General features: G+C 41.9%; 1 long non-coding RNA gene across 1 annotated transcript; it reads right to left on the bottom strand.

Annotated features, from left to right (window-relative positions):
• Nucleotides 1-7,863: 7,863 nt before the first annotated feature.
• On the bottom strand, nucleotides 7,864-10,560 carry LOC121912197. Its single transcript, XR_006100025.1, has 2 exons — nucleotides 9,765-10,560; nucleotides 7,864-9,167 (listed from the first exon to the last, which is right to left on the bottom strand). It is a non-coding gene; the product is annotated as an uncharacterized LOC121912197 (long non-coding RNA).
• Between the last annotated feature and the right edge of the window lie 13,077 nt (nucleotides 10,561-23,637).

Genomic DNA, 23,637 nt, shown 5'->3' with positions numbered 1-23,637 from the left:
TTCTGTTAGTAAGCTAGTGCATGAGTAATGGCTGTTAAATTAGCATAGAGAGAAGACCTTTTCCCATGACATGTAATGTCAGATCTGTGTTCCAGCTTACAGTGGATGACTGATGGGTTTTAAATCAGCATGCAGTCCTTTTGAACTGTAGTATCAATTGGCTGAAAGGTCCAAATGTCCTGCAACTCACAGAACAGTCTAAAGTCGGTCCAATCTTGCCCCTGTCCTCTCTTCTCCATGTTGACCTCAGGACCACTCTGCCTTTCAGTGTCACCCAAACGGCCGAGCATACTCTCCCTCTTTCTCTTTTTCTCATCCTCACATTCTAACACAATACGGTCATGTCCGGCCGATGAATCGATGGCTCTGTTCAGGGCCATGAATGGACGGGAGCGACAGAGAGTGAATAGAGCGCAGAAGAGAAAAAGAGCAGTTTTATGTGCAGAGAGTTGTAGCGATGAAATAAATGGATGTAATGGACTTGTGCAGATGGAAGACAGAGGAGGTCAGGGAGAGTTGGGCAGAAAGATGAAGACAATAACTTCACTGCACCCCCCCCAGGGGCTTCAGGGAGAAGGTCAGAGGTCGCCGTGCTTGGGCGAGATTCATATCCGAAGCCCTGTTGGCCCTTAAACTCTGAACGCTGGGAGCAGCCTTTATTGCTCCAGACGTCCTCTCTCATAACCCCCTGCATTCCCTCTCTCTTTCATTTTCCTTCAATCTGTAAACTCCCCTCTCTGCCTTCTGCATATATGTCTGTACATACATGTACATACCTGTATTTGGATGTATATATCTTTATTTAACCAGGTAAGATTTCATTGAGATTCAACATCTCATTTACAAGGGAGACCTGGCCTATGCTTGCTATAAGTGTATATATGCCTTGTGTGTGTGATGTTATATCGCCCAGTCCAGCAGGTTTATATTGCCGGTGCAACCAGAGCCCGTCAGACAGAGGGCCCATGTCTACGCCTTGGCAGTCAGGCGGAACAGGGAAGTAAACTAGAAGCACTGGAGGGATGGGGAGACTCTTGGTTGTGGGGATAGCCTATATAAGTAATACACAGGGGGGCTTTTGAATTACAGCCTTGGTCTTTGGCAAAGGTCTGTATTGGGTTAAGTGCTGGTTTGCAGTCTGGTCAGGGATGGATCGTAAAATGTGAGGATGGTAACCCAAAAGTCCTAAATTTCCTTTTCTTAGAAATCACAAATTAGTTAAATCATGAGTTTCAAGAAGATGAAATGAAATTTTAATAATCTTGGGTAAAACTGGATCCATGCAGTAAATTTTATAAGCACAGAGAAAAATATAATAAATAAAGAACAAATCATGGCAGTGTTTACTACATCTATTACAGCATGAGAACGCATCAAAAAGTATAATATATATTTCCTGTGGTATTTTATGTAAGAAACTGTGGTGCAGCATACTGTGACAATAGAAAATGTGTGTGTTTGATAAGACAAACTTAACAAATCAAGTCCAGTATAGTGATATATCTTTTTTCTTGGGCTTTGTGTTAAGTTTCTGTAGGTGGCTATTCAACCACGGTGGCTGCTCATACTAACTAAACAGTTTTTCTTCTATTTATTCACACACACAAAAAAATTATTTATAGTTGTACATTAAGGGGTTACGGTGTAATTACTTAGCCTGCACACATAGCCACTGTAGCTAAGATGTTAGCTAGACTGTAGTTGCACCTCCTTAAAAATGTGAGTATGTGTTGGGGCTATTATGGCAGTGATTGGTCAGCTTGGGCTGCTTGTGTTTCAGATAATGGTGAAAATTGTTGAAGTAGAAGAAGACTGTATTCTTCTGCTTTCTACTAACACACATTGAACAAAATCTTCACTGCAGACCTTCAGTTCACTGCGTTCACCGCTCTATTTCACAGTGAATTAAAGAGGAAGACATTACCTGTATGTAATTCAAGTACATGAGTAGCCAACTATCGCTCTATACCTCAAAGTAAATGAAAGACTGTAAACACAGTTACCGTGGTGAATATAATTAAAGCATTAAAGCAAAGCCTGATCATGTAGAATACACTAATCCAGTGCTGTAGAGGTGCTATTAGTGGGTGAATGTTATCATGTTATCATGATAACATAATATAATATATCAGTTATCATGATATAACTGAATGAAGATGAAAATAAAGCGCAGTACGAGAAGGGCAGACTGGAGTTAAAGGCCACGCTGAAGAGCTCAATGACCCAGACATGGTCCTCAGGGTATTGGTGAGGTGTATCAGTGTTGGTAGCGTTTGTCTGTAACTGAGCCAGACTGACAGCTGCTGTCTGTCTGCTCACTCTCTGTCATCAGCTCCAGTCATGTACCAACACTGTGCACGTACCGAGCACCGAGCACCAAGCACCTGGCTGCACACAGGACATATATATAGCCTGGATCCCAGCAAGCTCCGGCATGTGCATTTGTGTGTTTATGGAAAGAGCATAAAAATATCTTGTTCAAAGGAAATAGTCTAAATGCTGGAATTTGATTTAACAGAGGTAAAATTACAGTTTCAATGACACAAAAAGCTTTACAACCTGACATCAGAATGTTGCTTTTACAAATGGCTTATTACTGAACAATATTAAAGGATTTATTAACCACTAGTAAAGTCATTAGTTGCGACTTATCTGTGTTTATCTGTGTTTGCCTGTGGACACTGCATGTACAGTATGTGTGTGTGTTAAAGGCTGTTGAAAAGACTCTGTGATCATAAGGTCATATACTGAGTATTAACATGTCTACAATCACCAATCATATGTCACACACCCAATCTATATTTAAGCATGCCATGAATGTTCTGGGTGGTGCAAAGGTCAGCTGATACATGTACTGTACATGTGGTCAAAGATATATGACTATATGTTCCACTGACTGTAACGGGACAAAATGAACAGGGTCACACCAATAACACTTTCCGTTCCACTGTGCTCACTGCAGTCAGGTAATAAGATGTAGGTGAGTGAATGGCCGTTTGACTGAGGTTTGTCATATACGAGTGTAAGTAGGTCCAGGTTTATACGTGACTACTATGACTATTTCATCCAAATCTACTGAGAATTATAGCTTATTTTGTTCATCCCAGACTAACCTCATGGTCTCTCTTTGGCCATTGTCAGACATTAGATTTTAAATGTTCACCCTTGCACAGTTTATGAAATTATAAACCAATATGCTGATGAAGCCCCATTTGTTTTGTATGAATTACTACTGAGTTTATGTGTATTTGTCCCTTATAACTTGTAACTGTTAAAGTTAGAGGTTGTGTGATTATGTGGATGGACTATGATTGGATGATCAGTATGTGTTTGTCTTGAAGCTGCTGGTAGCTTACATTTGTGCTGATATTCAAAACCTCAAAATATTTCCACTTCTACGACCAAAACATCCCAAACAATTTTTTTTCAAGTTAAAGTTAGTATTGCTCAATTGTACAATAAATATGTAATCCAAAACAAACTACATCATGTGGATCATATCAGATGTCATCAGCAGTGACTGCTAAATCACTTCAGTGTAACTTCTCTAGACTGTTAAGAGTCATGTAAATCAGCATTGCTTCTGAGTTGTGAGGTCGGGGGCTCTGGAGTTGTGGGAGTATCCGTTTCCAAACACAAACCACTCAGTCTGTCTAATCCCCATGTCGTCTCTCCCCTCAGCAACAACTCCAAGCCTGTCCTCTGGTTAGGGCACAGGGCAGACCCCGGGGGTCAGGGGTCAAGGGTCAGGGCAGCTCCTTGGGCTGGACAATAGCCAAAGCGCCACCTGGAGTAAATCAACGGCTGGCTCAAGCGATTGGCCGTGACAGCCACCATTACAGAGGCCAAATAAACACACTGGAGGCAAGGAATTGTGGGTAAAATGTGTACACACACACTCACCAGCTCTGTCAGTGCTCACTGTCCGAAGGGCCACAACTCACTGTTGCCCTAGAGTCGCTCCCCACTCACCACCCTCCAACCCCATGTGTGTGATTAACTGTTGGAAGTGCAGAAGGTGAAGGGTGTCAAGAGAACGAGTGTATCTTAGGGGTTTTAAGGTGTGTGTATGTGTGCGTGTGTGTGCGTGTGTGTGTGTGTGCTGGGGTTGGGGGTTTCTCTGAAGGGAGAGCTTTGTTTTTGGACTCGTATTTCATAGACCAGACTTCTTGTTTGTTGGTTCAAACTGACTCCATGTGTTGGTGTGAGACAGAGGGAGTCTGAGCTAGAAATAGTCTTTCTGTCTTTCCCTTTGCATGTTTGGACAAACGGATGGATGATTATGGATGTACATACAGTGGATATCTTCTGTTTACATACAGTGCATTTCCGTATTTCCCAGTTTATATTACCTTAAGACCTGAAAGTAAACTAAAGCCAGACCATTCTGTCACGTGCATATAGAGTAGCTGATGTTTCAGTTTTCCATTTTAATTATCCACACAGTGGGTAAAACAAAACTATTTGCAATTAAAACAGAAACAAAGAGAAATTATTGAATCTCATAGATATTATCATTTTAGTGTACGTATGGGTGTATCTATGTATAGTTTACTATTTTTGTGTGTACACATTTATGATCAGACAGACCCTGCACATTGCAGTTCATGCTATGTGTGCTTTTGTTTAATTGTAGATATAATTACCTAACAGGCTTAATGATGGGTAGGCTTTGGGTATGTAATAGTGTATATGTGGTATAATACGGTAAATGAACTGAATTTATATGACTATTTACTGTGTTGTACCACATATATAAATATGTCATTATTTACTACAACAGGGCTATATTGATCTACTTCAAGGAAAGTTCTTTCAAACTTTTGGCTTTATTTTGGACATTATTACAATACCATGTAGTCCTACTGAATGCTAGTGATGTGGCGCACACAGGTGACGCTTGTTGCCTATGTAGCAATTGGTGTGTCTTGTTGTCAATCAATATATCAGTAGATCTATCATGCTTGGATATGGGTGGTTAAAAGTAATGTTGTAAAGTAGTAAAGTTTTCTTGTTTTCACTAGTTGTATTTACTGATTCCACTGTTTCCTATGTCCAAGTAAAAGCAGAGAAAGTGCCATTTATCATCTTTTAATTTGAGGCTTCAAGGCAGTAAAATTAACAAGAAAGTTTGAGGGAGTGTAGACCCTTTGGATATTTGAGCCTCGGTGGTAAAGGACAAGGGGGCTGGGAGGGTTAGCATAACTCTGTTTTGGATACTAAGACATAGTGATAACCACTGTGGTCTCGCTGGCTCCAGCTGAACCTCACTGTCGTTGGTCAGCGTCGGCCACCGCTGGGCTGCAGCTATGTTGTGTGCTCTGTGTGTGTCTTCTGTATGTGCAGTCGGTTTATTGCACGCAGGGCTCCGTCTGTCAGTCCAGGAGAAAAGGAGGGGAAACAGAGGTGGTTGAGACTGTGAATATAGAGCTGAGTAGGAGGAAAGAGAGATTTGATATGTGCTTATTTGCTTTTGAATGATTTGTGTAAATACGTTTTGGAAGTTTTTCTAGTATTATTATAAAGCAGATATTGGTGGAAAGAATCTGAGGATGTTAAAGATTGTAGGGTTGGGTGCTCTTTGGGTAAAACAGCAATCATGCGGGGAAAAAAAACAGATATCCGAGGCACTCCAGAAATCTGTTGACGAATTCCTTATCCTTGGATTATTTTTGGCATTTTGCCTTTATTTGATAGTTACAGAGTCGATACAGGCAGGAAATGTGGGGAGCGAGACAGTGTGTGACATGCAACAGAAGTTCCCATCTGGAATCAAACTAAGGGTATTGCAGTTAATATGGGTACATCATATCCACTGTAGACTACCAGGACTATTAATAAAGTCTTTATTTTATTTAGCTTTGATCAGATACTAGTGATTATGAACAGTCATACACAGTGATGGAAGAAGTGTCTGTTTCTTAATTAGAAGTAATGACACCACAGTGTAAAAACACTCCATTATGAGCAAAAGTCCTGCATTCACACTTTTACGTAAGTAGAACTACACAAGTGTTAGCAGCAAAATGTACTTAAAGTATCAAAAGTAAAGGTACTCATTATGCAGAATGGCCCCTTTCAGAGTGTTAGAGTGCTAATGCTGCTATCTGCAGACACAAGACACTTTATGTACAACCCAGTTTCATTTCCTTGAGTGTAATTTTTGTTCAAGCGCAATTGTATTGTTTCAAATTTTATTGTCTCACTTTATTTGTGTCTTAATAAACTTTGTAGTCACTATTTATGAATGGTGTATATAGTATTTAGTACCTTCTATTTGTGTTTTTTTCTGCTTCATTTTGTTTATAGTAAAGAATATTACACCAATTTAGCATTGCACTCCTATAACATTGGTGGACTTTTTTGTATTAAAATCAATTCAGCAGAACCAGAGATATCGTCTTTCTCCACTATACAATGCATCAGATTGATGAGAGCACCATAAATTGTGTATAAAATCTGATGTACAGTATAAACATTTTGGGCGTAGAAGAAGAAAATGCACGTTTAGTTTCCAATAAACAGTTATCCATGCGAAAAACTGTTCTGGAAGATGAATATAGTCTGACAATTGTTTATTAATGTTTCAATACATGTTTATTTGGATGAGAATTTTTATGCATATGTTTGTTTTCCTATCTCCTATGTCTCCATGTGTGTTTGAATGCCTGTGTGTATCTGTGGCTTTGTATGTCAATACCACAGTTTTATTTGTCTCGCTCAGCAGAGGATCCACGCCGGGATAAGAGGACGGTTGGTGGTGGAGGGATGTTAGTGGTGGGGAATCTGCTGGGGCTGTTTGGTCGATGACGGTCAGAGGTTTCAGCAGACCACCTCCCCCCTTTCCCAGCCCTCAGCCACCCTGTCATTAGGGTGACAGTCAGGTCCTGTTTAGCCCCAATTGGCCATGCTAATAACAGTTTTAATAACCCGGGCCCATGTAATATTTCACTGCTGTTTGGACCGCCATGTCACGCTAAGAGATGGAAAAACAGCTTCACCGCTGCAAGGATGGAATGACTGAGTGAACTTTGTCCGCAGATGTGTGTGTGTCCATGTGTTTTGTATATGACAGACTGACCATTGTATAAATTCTACACTGCATTTCAGCTTAAGATTTGTTTGTTCTTGTGTGTCGTTTTTATATGGGTACACGTGTGCTTGCAGACATGTACTATATGTGTACTTTTACACAAATGCATGCCTGTTTCATGACTCAACCCAACTCTGTGCTCAGTGTAGATGTGTGGGCATGTTTGTGTGCACACCTGTTTCTGTTTGTGCAGTAGATTAACTCATTGAATGTGTGCTAATCTTTTACTGTGTGTAATGTGTTATGTAAAGATTTTCCTGTTTCGACAGTGAAGCGGGGAGCAGTCGGGGCGACTGTCGGCTTGCTGTAAACACAAACATGTACATTACTGCACCTACATGCTCAGACGTATTCACAACTGTCATCGTGTTGCATCAGAGACTCGTGCTTTAGCTGCAGTCAGGAGCTTTGCCAAACATGCATAGAGGCGGAAAATAGCATCAAATATTTCCTCAATACATTTTCATACTTACTTAAGATGAAACACAGTATGTTACACGCATGGTTAGCTTGAATTAGTATGGTTGTCACCCTTTTTTCATGCAATTGCACTGTATTTGTCATTTTCAGGCAATTCAACAGGTCACAATTTACATTCAGTACTAATGCAGGTGATAGTGCTCCCCATATGCCCTATGCATAGAGGTCTGGGTGGCGGATGGGTGTGTACTGCATCCGACTTTGATTCGGGAGCCTGTTACAGACCCGCAGTTCACATTTTTTAAACCATACCACAATCTTTTCAACTAAGGATTGACAGGAGTCCTGCCTCAGATACCTACTGTGTAGCTTTTTATTTATAATTCAGCATCATATTTCCTTCAATCCAAGAACTTGAAAGTCTTGTTTTCACCTACTCTCACTATACTCTAATCCACACTGACAAACAGACCCTAGACCTGTAGCAGTAAAATGAGGTCCTATCCACCCTATTCGTCCTGAGTATAATTTGGACTTGTTGCAACTCAAATCTCAGGTTGAGTCTTGGTTCCTTAGAGCTCAGTAGATGCATGATGATCTCTACCCTGCATGCATATGGTAGAAAGAAAGATTTTAAAAATGGTGGCATGAAATGTTAAAAAACTTTGCCATCGCACATAAACTTTTTGCTGTTTTGCATCCAATATCTACAGTCAGTCTGATAATAGGGTTGCCATGCTACAGAAAGCATTTTTTTCATCACTATTTTCCGACATTAAGCTGATAAAACGTTAAAGGATAGGTTCAGATACTTCAAGTCTATTTTATACAATATTCATATGCCATATGTGCTGGAGTTATTGGTCGCTCCTCCCTATAGTGGCTATGAAGCAGTCGTGCCCGAGCATGACTACACTGAACACAAAGAGAGAATTCAACAATAAAAAGACTGTTACTTTGGAAGATCCCCTCTTTATTTGTTTAACTCAGACAGCTGAAGCCTCATATTAGTTCCGGCTAAACTTTGGTTGTATTTTTACACAAAACGAGGACTGTGGATTTTGTCAACCATCACTTAAACTGGAGTCACACTAGGAGCACATCATTTAATGCCCATTATAAACAGAAAGAATGACTACAGCAGCCAATAGCTTATGTGAGCGAGTATTGTTTTAAGATAGACTTGGAAAAATCTGAACTTATCCTTTAAAAACTATTTTAAGATATTGTGAAACTGTTCTTTCCTCTCCTGATTACAATGGAAACTGCTGGGATGGAAACCCAGCTACAGACACATACACACTCCTCTCGCTGCTTCAGCTCCTTCTACCCATGGTTTCGCCACAGCCAAGCGGAGGCAAAGAGCGAGACAGTCTGTGTGAGCAGAGTGAAACCTAATTCTCTGGCAGCCCTCATCCTCAGCCAACGCTGTGAAAGATAAAGACTCAGGGGGAAACTGGGCCTGGGAATCCAGCTAGCGTTGGCTTTTATTGGGCAGCCCACATCACAGAAGGGACCTTGAGCAGGTCTTAGCCCACCGGGGAGGGCTGGAGACGGAGGCCCATGGAGAGAGTCGGCCGGACGGCGGCTGGGGAGCGTCGGGGATGAACCAGGGAGCTCTTTCATTCCCTGCCAGCATGCAGATTGCTTCCAACTGGACCCACAGCCAAAACACAAGTCCAACAGAGAAAGAGAGACAAACATAGTCAGCCAGAGAAACCTGACAGCATCATACAATATTATCAAAGTGAGGATATGGCCTCAAAGGACCATACAAGCAGTTCTGCAAGTTGTAGCCTATTCCATGAATTTATGTATGATATAAACAGCCCACCCAAGAAATTACATTCATACAGGATGATTCTGCACCTCAGAATTTACATCCAATGCCACAATTCAGCGGAAGTGCAGAAAGTAATGAATCTTTCATGTGGCAAGGTACAAAGTAAGGTACTGTAGTGATCTGCAATTATTGTTTTCTTTTTTATCAACTATAACTGTAATCTTTCCCTAATTTTCACCAAGTGTTGTAGTTGCCTAACCATAACCTAACCATAGTTTATTTCCCATAAGTGCGACCTTTACCTAACCTTGGCTTTGGATGGTAAAAAAATAGTCACTGAACATAATCCATGGTTTTGCAGAATTGTTGAGTCTGCAATGTTTTCAAGACAAACGACCGATTAAATGCATCATGATTCACTGAAATACACATGAGGAAGGCTGCACTCTTAGCCTGCTAGCTTCTTACCAGTGAATCTGATGTGGCACTAAATACGGTGTAACACCGGTACTCAAAAAAATGCCAGAGAAAGAAATTTACGAGGATACAAAAAGAAAGAGGGGCTTTCTACTTTTGTGGTAGCAACAAAACTCCTGAGTGGAAAACAGCAACAGTGAAATGTCTTGTACAGTTTGTCAGCTAACTCGCTAGCCGGTTAGCATCCTGACTGCATCGTTATGTGTCTTCTGTGTGACTTTGACAGCAGCAGCCTCTGAAGGAGACACAGCTCTCTGTTTAAGTGTTAATCACCAAGGTTTATACACAACAACATATGCAGTTTCATGAAAGTCAACAAAATGCCAGGTCATCATGATTGTTTTTTATGACATTATTGACATTATCTCTGTGGTTCCTGCCAGCTTTGTCAACATCTACCACAGGAATCTCTCCTAAAGTTCAGATAAAACAGCTGTTGCTCTGTGTCTGTTTGTTTAACTGTGGTTAATAAAGGTTTAAACCTGAAGTAACAAACCTGAGGTTAAACCCAGAGTGAAAACAAACAAATGCCACCATGTTCTTTCTCACACTCTTCACTGTTAGTACATTTCTGCAGATCTCTCAGCATTATTTAATCGTTAATGTTGATGTTGCTAATTGAGTTTATTATGAAGGTCATCCATACTTGCTGAAATGTTATTATCATAAACTCTGTTCTCTTCTCCCTATGTGTTCCATACTATCTGGCTTCACACAAAATATGGAGAAACATTTATACAACATTCATTTACTGATCCAGTATGTGCCTGATTTTATATTTGGCATATTTTTGTAATATATCAACATTACATATCCATAACTAAAGAAAAACAGCCAAAATCTAAATGGAACTCCACTGTTGTACATATTATGTATAATAAATCACCAGAATTATGGAAAAAAAGAGTTATTTTTTTGGCTGCTGGGCCAGTGAAAATATACAAGGGGCCAGTAAAACTCTGATCTACTGGCCAAGTGGGCCAGTGGGGAAAAAATGTTATGTTGAACGCTGTAATGTTTTTGTCCAGCTACAGGGTTGGATATGAAAATCTATTAGCAGACTTTTCATATCAATCTGCACTTAAACTGCATTCCTGCTTTTCTAATATTGACAGAAAATGATTGCAGACTCAATATTCACTGTGATGGTTTCAAGAATCTGCACATTGTGTTTAGGGCTGTATGGAAATGAATGGGAACCAATGGCTTCCTTTAACACAAGGAAAAGTACATTTAAAAATCAAAAATAATATGGAATGCATTTTTTAAAAACCAGGATGAATGTAAAATGTGCATAATTTGTAGTTAGCAAGCTTAAATTTCCAAATCTATTGACATCAGAGTCCTGCAGTCCACTTTTGCAAACCTGTACCCACCACACCAACACATCTCAGCACTGTAACCAAGCCATTACTCACTATTACAGCTAAATCCATTCTCAGCCCAACCTGTTAATGTAAGGTTGGTATCTTAACCTGTACTCATAATATAATAATATAATATATTTCCTGACTAGTACTCGCACAAGTGAATGCTTTTAGATAGATAGTAGATCACCTACCACTTCATTTACCATTGTGAAAACCTCAGCACTGCCCCACCATACATTCACTAAACACACAGTGTAACAAAGTGTTTGAAAGCTCAGCGGATCCATAGAAGGTTTCTCGAGATGGTGACCATGGGTCGTGAATCAGCCGCCTCTCTGTAGAGTCTTTTGAAGAGAGCATGAGCAATTTATGGAGGCTTGCGAAACAGAACCCAACACTCTGTTAAAAAGCAGCCTGGACGCCTCTTTCAGGATTTGGTGGGGAAGCAGCATAAGAACCGGAGCTGAATCAATTAGCCCTAGTGTGTGATTTATGGGTGAGGTGAGTGACTGGGCCTGCCTTTTCTCTGTGAAAAGACACACACACACACACACACACACTAACACCTGTCACAGACAGTAGAGGAGATAGAAGCCTGAAGCCTGAGCCCACCAGATTAACCATGCCATTGCAATCGGACATTAATCAATGCTTGACACACACACCTGCACACACACAAAAGAACGTGCATGGATGTGTGCATGCACTCACTGCTTCTCTGTGAGGTCATCTTATTTACTTTGAGCGTGGAGACTCTTAAATAAATTGCACTTTCCTGACAAACTGAAGCTGCAGGAACACTCAGTGCAGTATACATTATGCAACACAACGTCCGTGGCCAAGTCTTCACCTTCAGCATGTCCGCAGCCGCTGCTCTCAGCTCTATTACTAACCAGCAGACGTGGGTGAGTTTTTAGATCCACCCTCTGGTATGTGCAGTGTTTTCCACTCTCCATGTGCTGTAGATTAGGCTCTTTGTTCTCTGCACTGCTGCCATAACACTCGCTCATTAATCACACTCTTACAGTAGTCCGCTCTTCCACCATCCCTCCTTGCATGGCTGCCAGCTATTCTCAGGGTGTGAACTCTAGTTGCTGCTAAACCGCAGCGTTCTTCAGCCAGCAGACAGGAGGGAAAGTGGGTCAACAGAAACCACATGGAACCACCTGAAAGCAGCAGGAATGCAAGACCACCTCCTATTCCTCTGGCTATGTGGGTGTCTGGTAGGACTGACCATGCGTCAGCCTCAATAGATCCAAATTTGATCTCAGATTTTTTATCATTTTAATGGAAAACAAAACCCAGAATTTATTTGCAAAAAGACTAAAGGTTCCTCTAAGGTGATAGTTTAGTTTACCATATCAGTTTTAATAAATATCTTTTCAATATATATATATATATATATATATATATATATATATATATATATATATATATATATATATTTATATATTTTTGAAAGTTCGTTAACAAAAGAGGGCTTTAACTTCTGGTAACAAATGACTGGATGCACAGACTTTGCTATAACCGTAAGGCTAGCAAACTGATGTAACAGCATCCCTGAATAACAGCATCTGCATGCCTTTTGCACCATTGTGAACTAGGCAACTGCAAACATCCGTAATTACATCTTTGGGTCTTGCACTGTGTACCTGTCAAGATTTGAAAAACTGCAGTCTGTGGTCAACCCAACTTTGAGTGGCTCCTTGATAGTCATTGGGTTGTTGGTCTGTACTACCTCCAAGATAATCTCTTCCTCTATCACCACCAGAAGCCACCAGATTTTGAAGACAAGAAGGGCAAGGAAGCCAAATTCTATTGTTGAAAGTGGTTTGGGGAGTAGTAGCAGTGTGTTGTGGGAAAAGTGGCAAAACAAAGTATACTCACAACATTCAGTACAGGCGAAAAAACTATTTTTGAGTGTGCTGCTGATGGAGATATTCTGTCACAATGCAATGCACAAAATAAATGGAAGAGCTGCTCAAAAAATGAAAACTCATTGTGAAAGGTGTTGAAACAGCTCCAGGAAAACCTCAAAACAAACAAAAAACTGTCATATTCATAGAAAAACATTTTCCCATCTCTGTTAAATTTAACTGGCAACTGCAATTTTGTGTATGTGATGTGGAATTGGGTTACAGCAACGTATTTACTTCTCAGGTGGCTTTATGGTGTGCTAGGTGCAGATTTGTCCACATCGCCCACTGCACCTTCAGAGAGCAATCACAACTCCCTCAAGGACGAAATTATTGAATCAAGTAGAAGATTGTGTGTTCAGTTCAGTATGCACAGACTATTATATTATTAATATATTATTAATACTGAGGTGAATGAGTGAAGGGCCTGAATTTTAAAATTCAAGTTCCGTATTGGTTTATTTCTCAGGATAGTGTATACAGTCCACAGGAGAGGAAACTTCATCATTGTGAACTTTTCACTTTTGTAACTTTACTCCATTAATTCAAGAGGCTCCGGCATTGGTCTGGTGCATCACTTCTAGTTTGTAGTGTCGGGTGTTTTCACTTTACTGTATTGTGCTGATGAGGTTTCATAAAAAAAAATATTTTTTGGAACTTTGCTAACCATTCATCATTTATAAAGCTGCCTTCTTTGAACAAACATTACATGTATTAGTCTCTACACACATGTCAAACCTATAATCCCATTCTCACTTGAAACACTTATAATAATACATTTCAGATTGCTAAATTCTTCACTCTGAATAAATCACAGCCAAAGCAAAACCAGTGGTGGGGAGTCAGTGTTTCAACATGAGGCCCTGTGCTGAACTTAAATATTGGAGCTTTTAGAGGCGACTCGGAGCTGTTTGAGTGTTTATGTCACTGTCCAACAGTCTCTGGGTTAAATCCATCAGGAGCTTTCAGACTTTAAATCAGAGCAGCATGCAACAGCGGGTTGAGTTTCTCTGTGCAGGAGGCCCGGGAGTCCGAGGCCTCGCTCGCTGCTTTTGTTTCCAGCTTTCATCCGCACCCACGCTCAAGTACACACACACACACACACATATACACACACATACCCTAAGCCCCCTTCCCAAAATATCTCTCGCACGCTACACTCTTGCCTTTCGTTCCACCTCCACCCTCCCGACCCCTTCGCCTCTTTGTCGTCCCCTGCCCCCCGCCCCCACCCTGGCCTAGCCAATGGTGAATTAGCATTTTTCCACAGCTTTACTTTTGTTTTAGTTAACCCTCCCCACTACTCCCCCCCCCCCCGCCTCATCCAACCCCTCTATCCACTGGTATGTGGCCCATCATTAATCTGCAGCACAGCCCGAAATGACCCCCCAAAAAAAGCAGCCCACGGGGGCCAGTGCTGGGAAAGGGGGGCCTTTCACTTCTCATTAAGAGCCAATAGCAGCCCCCCGACTCTACCCCAACTCCCCTTCCCCTCGCTTCCCATTGCTAGCTCACTCCGTCGCACTAATCGCATGCGCTCATTAGCATGGCACCCCCATTTGGGTCCTGTCGTGCATTATCGCATCAGGCAGGGAAACGGGTGCCTCTCTTTTTGTCAGAGCTGGCTTTTAGAGATGCAAAATATGATACCCATTCAGCCCCTTCACCTACCCTCACTACCTCTTCAACCCCTCGGCCACCCCCCACCCCCTCCCCACGCTAAAGTCCTGCTATGAAGCTGCATCCCAAAACAGCTCTCCTCCTTCCCTCCACCACCAGATCTGTTTGAGGAAAGTTTGCCCCCGATCCAGAAGCCAGTGCCAAGTCTGAGCGAGCGCCGTGCCAGTCTGCAAACCCCCCCACCCACCCCCCACTCTACCCTTTCTCTGCTTCTCAATCAGACGTGTTGATGAGACTTGAGGCCGTCCGAGCCTGGGCACACTGCACAAGTCACAAGGCTCTCAGCTGAGTCAGTCTCAGCCCTCAGTCTGCCACCCAGACTGTGGTGGACTGAGCCTAACACCCAACAAAGCCAGCACAGCTTTACTTCACTGCGGTTTTCAAAAGGTTTAGCTAAACTCATGATGATCAGCAAAGGATGAGGCATGGGAAAAACTTGCTAAGGGTAGTAGGACATGTGGATACCCTCCCCCACCACACACACACACACACACACACACAATATATATGTGAACATACACTTTCATTCATTTTCATAATTAAATTCAATAACTCACCAGTGGATTAAACTTTAAATCCCCAGGATATTATGGAAAGTATAGTGTGACAGCTAAGTTAACGCCATAGTATTTCACACTGTGAGATAATAACAGACGACACGCACTGGTCTTCAAGAGTGTAGACACATGCATGTTTATTATTATTTGTGATCCTGCTTCAAATGGTTATAAATCTAGATGTTCCACATTTCCACATTTGTATAGGGTGCTAAGTTCCTAAGCACCCTATACAAATCAAATCTGATCAATTGAATGAGTAATCAGAAAGGAGTACCACATTGTAAAAATACCTCATTGCAAAAAAAGTAAATGAATGGATTATACAGAAAATGTGCTTAAAGGTTCTGTATGTAAGAATCAGACATTCCTTCTCATTAGTGACACCGGTGGCCATTAAGTGAGCTGCAGGCAACATCCTGTTTGTTGTGCATGTGCTCACACTCTGTCAGCACAAGTGAGCAGCAGTGCGAGACTATTGCAGGTGATGTCTTTTTCCTCACGTACACTTCTTACAACAACATAAAAGATCTCCAACATTATGTTGCACTGTGCTTCAGCAAAGCATCTCTCACTCCCAGTCAGTCAGCCCCCCCTCTCTCCGTACTGTATTTGCGCTCGCTCACAAAGCAGAGACACAGAGGCTCCTGCTGCGCTGCATCTGCTGGCTGGCAGTGATGCGTGGGTCAGGATTTTTTAATAGCGCACCCACCTGACCTGTTATGAGAGCCAATCCGAACTGCCCAACCTGCAAAAATATGCATTAATCAACCACCCAAACCTGACCTGTGAACTGCGAGCTTTGTTTACCCACTGTGTTTACTAAACACCGGTAGGCTCAGTGTGTGTGGTGGTCGACAGAGGCAGCTAGCTATCTCAACCCCCCAGTAAAAAAAGGTACTGTAGCCAGAAACGGTGATAGCTGGCATGGTTAGGTGGCTAGCCACGAGCCATCCCGGTGGGTAACAGAGCTGGAGAGCTAATATCTGCAGGGTGTTTCCAGTCGGATAAGTTAGCACAATTTTTGTTGTGTTAGATGCTGAGAAAGTCCGGGAAGGTCTCATTTTTTAAGCTGTGTTACAACTTGTTCATTCATTGGCGATAAAAAATGATTAAAACATGTAAATTGCTTCACAATTCTTACATATAGAACCTTTAAAGGATATTTACACACAAAGTATTTTGGACTTTCAGGTCCAAACCAAGGGCCAAAGTCCAAACCAAGGTTTGGACTTTCTGACGAAAACAACGATAACATATAATATCATTGTTTTCTGTTTTTGGTCTAGGAGAGGTTTCACACCTGTAATTTTGGTTCGGATCAAACTGAAAAGTCAGAAAGTCTGGACCAAATGAGATAGGTGTGAAAGGGCCCTAAATGTACTTTTCACATTAGAATCTGATAATCTGATATGCCCTAATTATTGATGCAGTTCAATTCTAAAGTATATTTTCATATCATATATATATATATTTTAAGGATATATACTTGCAGATTTAAGCAGACTTAAGCATTAAATGTCTTATACTGTAGCACATCATCACCTCAATACAATTGTATTTGTCATCCACAACAGCCCCAACTGGCAACAGTGGGTCTCAGAAAACACTGTCAAACTGGTCATTGATATCCGGCCTCTTCGCTGTGCATCTTTTCTCTATGGGTGTCAGTGAGACCTATTGTCTGTTCCCCCAAACCCCCAGAAAAACACCCACCCTCCCACCCGCGGGCCCAGATCTGACATGACTGACCTTGGTGTCAGCCCCCTGCACCCCACCCTGCGACCCCTTCTCCAAACCCAGGAGTCCCGTTTCTCCGTGACTGCTGCATTATGGGAAACACAGCGAGCAGAGAAAGAGAGAGAGAGAGAGAGAGGTGGGGTGGGGTGAGAGTGTATATAATGTGTATGTGTGAGGCGGGGTCACATCCCCAATCAGTGATGTAAAACAGAACCATTGTCAGGATGGCAGGAAAAAAACCCTGATTAATGCAACGGGGTGTTTGTTTGAGAGATGAAAGGGGAGAGAAGAGGGGGGAGAAAATGTAGAAAGAGAGAGAGAGAGAGAGAGAAGAATCAGGGCATGAGAACGTTCTCGACGCATTCGAGAGTCTGTTCAATGTCCAGTAGAGGAGATCTGGGGGAGAAATATTTCACAGCTGACAAGTGTGTGTGTGTGTGTGCATGTGTGTGTGTGTGTGTGTGTGTGGAAGAGGGACAGGAACTGATGAAGTGTAGATGGAGTGTGTGTGTGTGCTGAGGAGAGGGGGCTGGAAATATGTTATGTAACCTCTTCTCTGGGAAAAAAAGAGATGTGAGGGTCAGACTGAGGGAGGAGAGGAGAAGAAGAAGAGAGGAGCAATGTCATGGGTGACGAAAAAGACGGAGAAACAACTCTCCCCTCAGTCTTTTTTTTTTTTTTTCTCTGTCTGAGGTATGTATGAGTATGGACAATATGACTTTCAGCTGCCTACTTCTCTCCGTTTCTCGTTCATATATCAACACAGTTTCCTACTCTCCTACTCTCTCCCTGCTTCTTTTATAAACACCCCAACACAAACCATTCCTATATGTAAATACATCTCCACTGCTCTCCCATACTGTCTATCTGGCATATAAACACATTTGTCCTTTTTCTCCTGCTTTCTTTCAGTCCTGGATTGGGATGCACCAGTATGGATAGTATGGATTCATATGGAGTCAAACTTAGTATGGATTCAAAAATCCATACTAAGTTTGTATGTGAAGTCCTTCTTAAGTTACTAGTTTGAAACTACTTGTAGCTAGTCACTGTAGCATCACAAGCTGTAGCATAACTTCCAAAAATACTGTTTTAGGGGGCTTAGCAATATAGTACAGTAAACTTGACTGCTAATCCTTTTTAACTATAGGTAGGCCTATTTATTAATTTTAATTTTAATCGCATACACGCATGTATGGAGAAATATGTGTTTCAGAGTTCGCATGTAGTAGCAAGTTTAGAATGAGTGGGAAATATCTGATTATGCTAACGTAGCCGACACTATTTAATCATTTAGTCTGATGTTATTAGCATGTGATTTTTGTGAAATGTTATTGAAAATCTTCACAGTTGCATCCTTATTAAACTGCATTTTGATCAAGTATCAGGACAGATACTCTAATCCTAACAGGTCATTGTCTATATCAAGCTAACATTAGTTTTGTTAGTTAGCTAACAGTTACTGGGAGTAAATATTTAGTAACAACTCATCTCTGCGTAAGAAGTAGTTCTGTGGTACAACCCTTTTTAATGTAGTGATGCTTAAATTTTCACATAGTAAACCTTATGTTATATAACCAGACTAATTTGGGACTCATGTGGTGCGACACACTCCAGGTCCATAAATGCATCACTACAGGCGAAAAACTCAAATCTGCTCAGTAAATAAGACAAGATGGTATTTCAAAAACAAATACAAGCTCAGTTTAAGCCTCATAAACTGTCAGCATATAATGTTACTCATGATTTTCTCTGAAGCCCATATAGTGGAATGTGATACACATTTGGCCCCTAGCGTTACATATCCTGCCCAAACCAATTCATTCAGATCTCTGCTTTGGAAACCAACTGTCTTTGCACAGCATTTCATTTGCTCTGATCGAGCCCTTGTGCGTGCTGTTATGCAGCACTTTCATGACGTGAATGTGTTTAAGTTGCTATGAATAAATGAATCAAACTCCAGGGGCCAGAGGGGCGGGGGAGACAGAGGGGGGACAGTTGGTTACAGTTAGACCACAGGTTATTGTCCAAATCAAAATGTAGTTTTGTGTTGAGTAACTGCTCTTGGGTGGCGTCACATTATTGAGGGATGTGTAATGTAATGTGTCATTCCCCAGAGTTGATCGAATAGTACACTGTAATAATGAAACCAGATGAAGTCATTTTGGTTTTATTGTATAATCTTATACAATTTGCCTTTATTTAACTATTTTGTTTTTGTCTCTTTAATTCTTGTGAAACCAAGGCATTTATTTTGCCTGTCAAAATTAACGACATTGTCTCGTGTCTATGCACGGGCCTAGAATGAGGACTGAAACCTGGTCCGTACCCCCTGAACCCGACTGGTTCTGCCAAATTTAAACCCTGAACCCGATCTTAGACCCGAGGCCATATTTTTGTTTATATTTCCTTCTTTGGTTCCCAATAAGATACTGGATTTCTGGTTAGATCAAGCTGGGTAGCAGAACTCTACTGATTGACTGATACTCTTGAGTCTGTGGTCTGTAAAGCCACAGATATAGTCCAATGTGGACACATACACAGACAGCTGCGGACACCACGGACGCATAGCTCTGTTTATACTACTTTCTGGAGTCTGCTTGGACAACGCCACACATGGGCAGTAGATCGGCGTCTATAGGAAGACAGCGTTGTGACCGCTTGAACTGGTGCGGATAAGTCTGCGCAGTCACAACAAACTATAGGTATGTGGATGTCCACACAGAGCCTATGCGTACACCCTCTGATGATTAAATTTATGTCACGTGGACCCTCGCATACTCACGGACACAGAAGGTATAATTTCAGTTGTGTTGACTGGTTTAAACTGGTGTCTGTGTCATGTAATTATCCTTAAGTCAGCAGGCTAAGGCAACCATACCATATACCCCTTGGACAAACAATCTCTTAAAAGAAAATGAATTTGGTTCAAATGGAGAAGCATGCTCATCTTTTCCTTTCTTGTCACATCCAACATCAGTCCAAACACTGGCACAGAGCTGAGCCAAGAGAGCTAATGTAGATGAAGGTGGGGGTACAAGGATGGGAAGTGGAGACTCTCACAAAAGCCACCAAGATCTCAAATCCCCTAGTGAAAGAAAAAACAGAAGGAAAACACCTTGGAAGACATTTCCTGTCTTTCCTTTTCTCTTTCTCCCCTGCAGTGTAAATTCTTTCTAAAAAATCAGCAAGAGCTGTGCTCAGTGCTCAGCTTGGCTTCATTAAAAGAGCCAGCAGAGACAGGAGAAAGGGTGAAGCCATGGAGGGATGGAGGGGAGGAGGAGTTCGGCTCTTCTAAGCCCCATCAATGTGTTTATGCTGTAACATAGCAAGGGAGGGGAGCCAAGCTGTGTGTGTGTGTGTGTGTGTGTGTACACGCGTGTGTGCATGTGTGTGTGTGTGTGTTTGGAGGCTGGACTTTTTCTGACTCAGAGCCGTGCTCTGCGGCCCATAATTAATGGTCCCTGATGGAGGTGGGGCCGGACAATAGGAGCCTTTCAGCGGGGCCGTGGGGCCCTCATCCCGGACCCGTACTGGCCCGTCCTGCAGGCACATTGTTGCCCTGCTGTAACTTCTGCCAGCTGGGCCGAGAGGGAAACTTCAGCATAGCGGGGGCCAGAGACACTACAGCCCAGGATCCTGTGTGTGTGTGCGCGCTGATGCTTCTCGCCAAATTGGATTACAGAGCTAAAAAACACATGAGTAGAAAAGAGTGGAGACAAAGCAAAGCGTAAAAAAAGATGTGGCATACACCTATACACACACACACACACACACACACACACATACACAGTAGTATGTAGTTCCTCCTTACACTATGGATTCATTGGATTTTGTTTACACACATCCCACCTTACAGATTCTCAATATATAATATATAATATATATAATCACATTATTTCAATTAGTATTGATATCTTACAAGGTTTTTTTTGGCTTTTTCTCTTTTTGGAGACTAAATATGAGCTTTAATATTGCTAAAAATGAACCTTTGCATTGCATTTCTTTAAAACAGTCTATGAGAAACACTAGGGGTCAGTGTTCCTACGAGTAACAAGAGTAGCAGCTGCAAAACCACCCATCATCCCCCATGAGTCAGACAGGCTCTCTGTCACTGCAGGCCAAAAAGCCGTGTCCTGGCAGAGAGGCATCTACCCCTGTCTTGTCTGTAGTAGCCTGTCTAATGATGGCCCCGTTATATAACTTATATAACTTCTGATTTATTATTCTCTGTTTTTTTAAAATTATGTTGTCTATGTCCTCAGCTTATCGTGGAGTGCATCACAAAAACAACTAAACTGATTTTATCTCTCACCCTAAACTTTCATTATGTGTAATTATGTTGTTGGTATGGCGGCATGTATAGAAACCTGTATGTGGTTGAGGTTCTGTATTTGTACGCAAGTGTACATTTGCGCCTGTGAAAGCATATCTGTGCATGCCTTGTGTGTGTGTGGGAATCACTGCATCCACTATGGCCTACCTATATTTAAAATGACCAGCTTATGACACCCATACCAGCCTAATCTCACCCCCCCTTGTTCCCCCTGCAAATGCCATAGATGCACGTTTGGTGCTGCAAGACCACGACTGTTTCTTCTGACATGCCAGGATATGCTGTTATATCACATTACATTATGTTATGTTACAGAATGCTACGTCATATCATGCCATGTTAGATTATACTACAGTACAGTTATGTTACATGGCAATTACATTATGTTTCATTGTGTTGAGACATGTCATGGAAAATCTCTTCCATGAGAGCAGGAGCATTCCCACTCTGCCATCGCCAATAAATTCGGATGCAGCGGATGGGAATTACCTAGGCTGACAGGGGAAACAGGGTGGGTACCTGGAGCCCCTTAATCTGCTCTGTGGAAACCTTAATCCCATTACCGTGCGAGGGAGCAGGAGCCCCAGGACGATCTAGCTCACTGCCCACAGCCCAGCGACAAAGCTCACTGTAGGCCTTTGAAGTGGGAGTTGACCTAAAGGGACCTGGTCTGGTTTCCTGGAGGCGTGACAACAACAGGACCAGCAGTAGTCACAGACTGGCGGTTATCTCAATGTAAGGATAGAAGCATTTCCACAGGGAGCTCTTACTGGATCTAATCTAGGTGAGGATCTCTGAGTGTAGTTTTATAGATTCTGAAATTCCAAGGACAGTGTAAAATCAAGCAGCTTGAAAACAAATTGTGGTTGCACTGCACACATGCATCTTATTAAGCCTCTTAGTCTACTTTTGTGTTTTTCAAAATTGCGTTATTCTTGAGACAATTAAAATCTGGTAGAGTGAAATATTTCCACATTTTCCATGACAATCGAATTAATCTCAGAATGCTTTGAATCAAGTGACATTATCGTCATACCGCTGCAGCTGCCCCTCTTATTTCAAGACACATGGTCCCTCAGTGACCAAGTTCAATCATCTATCTCTTTTTTTTTTTAACATCAAATTTCGCAACGAAAGAGTCATTTTCACATTAAATGGCCTGATAGAAAGCAGTATTTTCCCATTGGCTCTTAATTCAATTCAGCCACAATACTTTGCTGTTTTTATAGGAAATAATAGTCATAACATATCCTGGATCCAGCCCAGTGTATTGTTTGTTTCTGTTTCCACTTATATTCACTCTGTAGCCACACTGCCATTTGAATTTCCTGTCCCGTGGTGCTGCTGTGTTTGTGGACACTTTTTTTTCTAAGTTCTGTCTTGTGGGCGTTTAATGTGTCAACCCCATACCTCGATTATTTCTTATCGGTCACAACAGCAAAGAGTGGTTTTACTCACATAGATCATGTAATAAATAGCTATCATTCAGACCAACAGCTTGCTAAATTCCTCTATTCTCCTCGTTGCTGTGCCATGGTGCAGCTCTGTGTCTTTTACTTTAAGGTGCTGGACGGGCCTGTTTACCCAAAGTCGTGTTGGTATGCACCAGCCTGTCAGTCTGTGTGGACTGAGAGGTGTGTGTATGTGTGTGCGTTTGTGTGTTTATGTGTGTGTGTGTGTGTGTGTACAGTATGTGTGGCTACATGCCTGCCTTATATATCATTTCTGTAAGTGTGTGCCAGTGCACAGGCTTATTTACGTGAGGATGATGTGTTGGCTGATCTGCCAAAGGGGAAGGCAGGTTGTGCATTGGGTGGCAGGTCTCAACCTGTCTGTGTGTGTGTGTGTGAGAGAGAGAGAAAGAGAGAGAGAGAGAGAGAGAGAGAGAGAGAGAGAGAGAGAGAGAGAGAGAGAGAGAGAGACTGGAGGCCTGTGCTGTCAGCTGGAGGTTCAGCAGCAGGTATCAGCCTGTGTGGGTGTTGGGGGGAAGTGTGGGATCAAATATTTGGAACACAGTGACTTGTATCATTTGCCTAGGGCTGAGTTTGGATTATTGATCTTGATGTGTACATGTGTACCAATATATATGTACATTTACATTTTCAAACAGGAGTTTGAAACTAACTCTCATTAGATCTCCAGTTTCTCAAAGCCACTACCCTTTTCTACCTCTCCTCCTCTTCAACATGCCTTCTCACTTTCCACAATCATTTGCATCCCCCCACTCCCACCCCAATGTCTCTCAGAGGATGGTATTACACTCTG

The sequence above is a fragment of the Thunnus maccoyii genome, chromosome 14 (genome assembly GCF_910596095.1).
Source record: "Thunnus maccoyii chromosome 14, fThuMac1.1, whole genome shotgun sequence".
In the NCBI taxonomy this organism is placed as follows: Eukaryota; Metazoa; Chordata; class Actinopteri; order Scombriformes; family Scombridae; genus Thunnus; species Thunnus maccoyii.
Note: the sequence above shows the minus strand (reverse complement) of the source record. Positions and strands in the feature narration are given on the sequence as shown.